The following is a 7,087-nucleotide window of genomic DNA, read 5'->3' as shown; positions in this document are numbered from 1 at the left end:
TTCAATTCATCCATAGATGATTGAATTGGTCTGATTTTTGAGTTATAATTGTCCACTATAAGCTTTGAAGCATGAGTGTGTGTCTACTTGATTGAAGCTTTTAAGTAAGATCAAGTGTGTGTCTTTGAAGCGTGTCTTCTTTTCATTGTAATTCTTGTTTTATATCACTGCTGTGATTGAGGGGGAGTGAGTAGGATCTCATATCTAAGAGTTCTTAGATAGAAGTCACACGGGTAGAGATTAGGTGAAAAGACTGTAACTTGAAGTTGTTTACTAAGAGTCTTTGAACTGATTTTGTTTAGTGGATTTCCTTCCTGGCTTGGTAGCCCCCAGACGTAGGTGAGTTTGCACCGAACTGGGTTAACAATTGCTTGTGTCTCTTGCATTATTGTTCATTATCTTTTATCCTGTTTGTATTATTCAGATATTAGTGTCGTGACATTACCTTCGACATCTCATATCTGATACCAAAATTTCAGTGGGGATTCCCTTAACCCCTTTTCGTTTATGATTTGTTGCTTTGAATCATGTGAGGTTTGTGCAAAAATAATTATGATTATGTTGTTTATATGTTTTAAACTATTCTATAATTATCTATATAAATTCTACATATTATGTGTTGAATTGGAAGAGTTGGTGTTGTCTCAATGTTCGTATGTGCGAGTGATTAATTTATTAATGATTATGTACAATTGATGATATATGTGATGGAATTACATCCTTTATGATGTGAAAATTATTGAATATTCGTATGTATCAGATTCCAAGTTTTGGACAATTAAGGGATTGAGAAAATTTTGAATTTGGGACTGGTTTGGTTGAGAAAATGCATAAAACACATTTTGCCAATGATGACAGACGTCACCTAGGTGACAGTCCGAACGTCATCACATCGGAGAAGATGATAAGTCTCACCTAAGATTACGTGCATTAGTGACCCTGACAGGTAACTTCCCATAGCTTCATCGCCTTGTGACGGGCGCTATTTCCTCTATGACAATTAATGATGACATGAAAGCATACTAATGGGACATCGGCCGTCATGGTCGTGACGGGCCAACCATCAGCCCTGTTTTAACCGATTTTCATGTTTGATTCGATTTTTCGTAGATGTTCTGATTCCTTGACTTATTTCATACTGTTAAGTGATAATTATTGAGAAAAGAGTTATGTTTATTTATGGTCAATTCAATTTATAACCACATCGTTAATATGCAGTATTGAATGTTGAAGATTTAGGTTCAAGGAGAACCAAGGGTTTAGCCCTAAGAGACAGTGTTTGATATGTTTAGGTTCACCAGAACCCGTGTTAGACCTAACCGGCAGTGCTTGGTATGTTTAGGTTCATAAGAACTAGTGTTAACCTTAACCGACAATTTTATTAATTGTCGTAGGAGGTTTGGATATAGAATCACATTTGTTTATATAGCCTCATGCATCATATATATTGAAATTAGCTTATGACTTCGGTCTAATGTTTATGACTTCAGTCCAGTGTTTAGGACTTTGGTCCAATGTTTTGGATCACTTAGTAACATACCTATGATATCCAGTATTGGTACCACATGCATGAAAATAGAAGAAATGAGCATTGCATATTTTATTTTATCGATTATATAATTGTATTGACTGTCAATAATGTCGTATACTATCCTTGATGTTCTTACACCATTTAATTCATGGAATGTATTCTCACCCCTTCTTTTTTTCCATGTTTATACATATTTACATTATACAGATAATTCCTAGGTCGAAACTTAGGAGTGATAGCTGTTATTTTATGGAAGAGGCGTAGTTGGCCACTTCAGTTGTTTTGCTTTTATTTTATGTTTTCGTCGGATCTTGTCAGCTATTAGTACATTCCAAATTTTTCTATGATATTATAACATCATATTGGGAATACTTTGATGTGTTCTATAAGTTTTTTAAAGTGATTTCTCATGCTATGTTTGAAATTTAATTTTCCAACTTTGGAATGAAAGTTTAATTTTTTGACAATGTGACACCCTTAACGCATCTTAATATTTTCTACAATGTTCTATAAATTATTATAGGGGTTTAAGGTGTTACACTTCAGGTACTTCTGCATCATCTCGGGACTCGTGTCCCCGTGAAGTAGATGCATGAAAGAGGCGTTTATGAGAACTAGACGGTTGGGAGCCTCGACACTGCGGCCCTCTCACGTCTTATAGACACGGTTTAGGACACATGCTTGAGCCTCATTTTTCCAGGGTTGCTTTCAGATATTGCACACGAGTTACAAATAAACATATACAAAAACAACATGTCATGACAATTCCACAAATTCCACAAAATCAACCAATTTTTTCTCTGAGTCAAATTCGGAGATGCATCTCCGAAAACAGTTCAAAGCAAATACGAAGATGCATTTTCGGACAAACTTGCGATACTCTTCCATGGCAGAAACATCATTTATGCCCTAACCCCTAAAAAAATACCTTAATACATGTTCTTCTAGCCTACCAATTTCGTTTACACTATAATCTAATATACATAAAACAATTAATGCAGCTTAAACAAGAAACTACAAATTAAAACATAAAAATAGATTAAAAAAATTATAACTTACCAAAACAAATTGATGAGAAGTAGAAGCTTAAATGTATGAGATATGAGATGATAGAAAGAAGGAGAAATATCTCCAATGGTAGAAGTTTGCTAATTAAAGAAGCTTGAATGAGACAGATAAAGAGAGCTCAAAAGCTTGAGAGGAGGATGAGAAGTTTTTTTTGTAGAAATTGAAGAATGAGGAAGAAGGAAAGTCTGGCACAAGGATATGAAACTAACTAAATAATTTTTTAAATATATAGTGTTTACATAGATGCATCTTCGAACTTAACTTTTACACATATGGAGATGTATATCCGGATTAAATTTTGGCACAATAGGGGTGCCTCTTTGATTTAGTCTGAGAAATGGCTTAAAAATGTGCGTCTGAAGATGAATCTCCGAATTCTAAATGCAATTGTGACTTTTCATGATGATGGAAAAGAACATATACGATGAAAAGAGAAATCCCTTCATATATTACCTCAATTAATACTATTAGCCAACATAAGAAACAAATGTTAGAACAAACATATGGTCAACAAGGTCCACCAACAAGGTGAAGGTTGTGGCAGTATTGATTTTAGTCACCAATGTGATTGAAGGTATAATAAAAAAAACCACTAGAATGCGCCATGTAATTATTGTTTTGCAGAATATTTATTGTTATAGAAGAAAATTTGAGTAAAAAATCACAAAGATCCTACTATTTAACGCTTATAACTCCTTATATGTACTATTATTCATTTTTCAATTTATCGTTTGCTAAAAGTTTAACCGATTATATGTGTTCTTTACTTTTCTTACTAAGTTTTGACACAAAAAATAATGTTTTTTTTAATTTGAGAAGATAAAACTAGTACTGTTAATATTAACATTTTTAAAACTATATAAATAGAAACTAAACGTATATGTATTTTTGGTTTCTTTACTTTTTTAAAATAAAAATTTCATACTTCTATTTTTAAAATTAAGGAAAATTTATTGCACATTCACAAAAGCATATTAAGATGACACTGATACTCCGAATTATTTTAAAATATACACATATTTCTCTTAAATTCTCATCAAATATAAAAACACTTCACTTATTTATTAAATGTACACCACAAGAAAATTGACATATATTAACATAATTGTAGGTGAATATCATATACAAATATTATTATTTTTGTTGTCACTACAAACTTCTTTCGATATATGTCCATTTTTTTAGTGAATTAATGACTAGGAAAGATATTTGTATATTTGAAGAGAACTAAAAAGAAGTTAGTGTCTATTTTAAAACAAAAAATGGTTGTTAGAGTCATTTAATAAATCTTAACGATATGAGTGTAATTCTCCTTAAAATTACATTTAAAGACCTTAAAGACATGACATTATTATACATGATAATTTGGACTCTTTATAAAAGGTTCATTTCATCTATTGTTAGAATGTCAAATGTGTCAAATACAAATTACATAAAAGCATGTTGATTGTCAGATTATGTTTTTCATGTTTGTCCATTTCACTTGAAGCATCTGATAACATGAAATAATATCACATTTTTGGACTCGATTTAATTAAATTATATTATTATTTGTTTCGATTTATTTCATTTTATTCGATATTACTTGGTATTTTTCCTGCTATTTGTCTCAAGTAACTTATTTGAAGCATAAGTGAAAAAGGAAGAAAAGGGGATGCAAAAAGATAATGAGAAGCAAATTCCACTAAAGCCCAGCCCACAATCACAAGCCGGGAGCGCTGAAGCTGTGACGACCGCCACACAAGGTGTGACGAGCGTCACGCCCTGCTACCTTGTATTACGAGCGTAACACATGGTGTGACGAACGTCACACCCCTCTCCTATATTTTTGGCTTTTAACGCGCAGCAGAGGCACGTTGAAGCCTATTCTTCCGCTTGACTCTTGGAACGTGAAGACTACTTACGGAAGGCATTTTTGGAAACCGTTACAAAAGTGGATTAATATAAATAGTTGCTTTTATCCAACCCTGAAGCCCCGGTCTCTTTCCGCCGTGCAAGCATATTTTACAGCATTACTTTTCTACAGCTTTCTATTTTATTAGCAATTTTTATTTCTTTCTTTTCCAGTCAATCTTTCAAGCACTTAATTAATTTTTCACACAATAGTTTCTACACCGGAAACTATTGTGTATCTTTTACTGGATCTAACCTTACATTAGATCATAGTATTTTATTTCTTCGCTTTTATTTTCCTGTCCGATTGAAGAGTTCAAGAACAAATCCAACTGGTCTGTGGTGGAGTGTTCAGGATTGCTATTAATTATTCAGGTTCTTTAATTTATTGTTTTAATTTATATATGACCTGCATTACTGTTTATTTATACTGTTTGCCTGAGATGGTTTTATTTAAGCATGATGATTGTTTAGACCCGTTTAGCATGTCCGGCTAAGTATTTTAGATATCGGTATGTAAAGTAAGCGGAATGAAGGAGTCAAAATTAAGTTGGTTTAATTTCATTTAAAAATAAATCACTCTTTTTATGGTCTCAATTTACAGGGTTAATCCCAAAGTTTTTGTACGAGAGTAAAAGACATAAAGAAGTTAAAATCAATAGAACGAAAGCTTGAGTTTTTAACTGGACAGTGTAAATTAGACATTAATTCTAAATCAGGGCGAAAACAATTTTTAAAGTTAATTAAATTCTAATCTTTTTCAAAAAGTATTTTTAAAGGTTAAATGTGAGGACGAGAGTTAAGCATTTAAGTTTAATTATATAATCTAAGTCAATAGAGCGAGAGTTTGAGACGAGGATGTTTAAACGGTTAGTGTTTTCTTAAAAAAGGTTTCTATAGATTCTGTTGTTTTTAAAAAGTGATTTTGGACTTAACTAATAAGTGACAGCTACGTTAATATAAAGTCATGGTCTATTCAACAGAGCGAGAGTTTGAGAAAAGGCTTTTAATCAATAGTGTCTACTGAAAAGATTTATTTTAAAACCAAGAAACCAACGAAGATTTGATTCCCTAATTACGAAGAACTACATACCGATATCCGCTTAATTGATATTTAATTTAAATCTAATTTTAGTTTTACTTTTCCCCCAAACAATCAAAGTATCATCCGCCTTAGCTTTACGAAGTAACCTTAGAAAACGGTATATCGATTCATAAGTCCCTGTGGGATCGATATCTTTTAAAACTACGCGATAGAACTGTGCACTTACAGTTAGTACCCCAAATCGACTCATAAAGTCGCGATCAAGTTTTTGGCGCCGTTGCTGGGGACTTTTATTTAGTCGATATCGTAACTCTTCTGTTGCGCTGTAGAGACTAAGACAATTTTTATTTTTCTTTCTTTCTTTCGTTGATTTGTATGCCATACACTCGCTCACAAGGCGAGCCGTTTTACTTACGAATCAACGATGTTGAACTATATCTCCGAGTCTTACGACGAATTCGGGAATATCGTGCTGCAAACAATCTCTCTCCTATCGAAGTGCCCGACCTCAAAAATCATCTTCCTTTGCCGATACCCGAGATGGCAGAACCAGCTCGTGCTCTTCGAGATTACGCCTCTCCATCGCAAGATGAGCCGCATTCGAGTATTGCTCCACCCGCAATCGAAGCAAACAACTTCGAACTTAAACCTTCGCTGCTACAAGCAGTGCAACAGAATCAATTCTCTGGAAATCCTACCGAGGATCCAAACCTTCATTTATCCGTATTTGTCCAATACGCTGATACTGTTAAAGCTAATGGTGTCACTTCAGAGGCAATTCGACTTCGTCTCTTTCCTTTCTCGTTAAGAGATAAAGCTAGAAGATGGCTTCAGTCTCTTCTTTCCAACTCAGTCACCACATGGAACGAGTTGAAGAAAGTCTTTCTTGCCCGATATTTTCCTCCAAGCAAAACAGCTATGTTGAGAGCCCAGATAAATGGATTTAAATAGAAAGATAACGAGTCTCTTTTCGAAGCATGGGAAAGATACAAAGACATGATGAAACTTTGTCCACACCATGGTTTAGAGGACTGGTTAGTAATTCATACCTTCTATAATGGTCTCTTGTACAACACAAGGTTAACAATAGACGCCGCCGCAGGTGGTGCGCTTATCGATAAACCTTATGCCGATGCTTATCAACTTATCGAAAGCATGGCCCAAAACCATTATCAGTGGGGAAGCGACCGAACAATGGTAGAAAAACCTCAAACGAAAAGTGGCATGTACGAGATAAGTAGCCTTGATCATGTTAATGCAAAAGTGGATGCTCTGGCCCAGAAAATTGAAAGTTTAAATGTATCACCTCCAGCCACCGTGGTTGCCGCAGCTCAAAATTGCGAAGTTTGTGGAATCCAAGGTCACACTCCTGCAGACTGTCAACTCCTAACAGGAATCCAAGCAGAACAAGTGAATTATGCTCAAGGAAATCCCTACTCGCATACCTATATCTCTAACTGGAAGAACCATCCTAATTTTTCATATAAGAGTAATAATGCTTTATACGCACCAGGACAAGCTCCCAATCAAGCCCCAGCTATACCTCTGGG

General features: G+C 34.3%; 1 non-coding gene across 1 annotated transcript; it reads right to left on the bottom strand.

Annotated features, from left to right (window-relative positions):
* Positions 1–6,455: 6,455 nt before the first annotated feature.
* LOC127088700 (small nucleolar RNA R71) lies at positions 6,456–6,562 on the bottom strand. The gene has a single exon (XR_007790526.1). It is a non-coding gene; the product is annotated as a small nucleolar RNA R71 (small nucleolar RNA).
* Positions 6,563–7,087: the final 525 nt, after the last annotated feature.

Source organism: Lathyrus oleraceus, chromosome 5 (genome assembly GCF_024323335.1).
Source record: "Lathyrus oleraceus cultivar Zhongwan6 chromosome 5, CAAS_Psat_ZW6_1.0, whole genome shotgun sequence".
NCBI classification, from domain to species: domain Eukaryota; kingdom Viridiplantae; phylum Streptophyta; class Magnoliopsida; order Fabales; family Fabaceae; genus Lathyrus; species Lathyrus oleraceus.
Note: the sequence above shows the minus strand (reverse complement) of the source record. Positions and strands in the feature narration are given on the sequence as shown.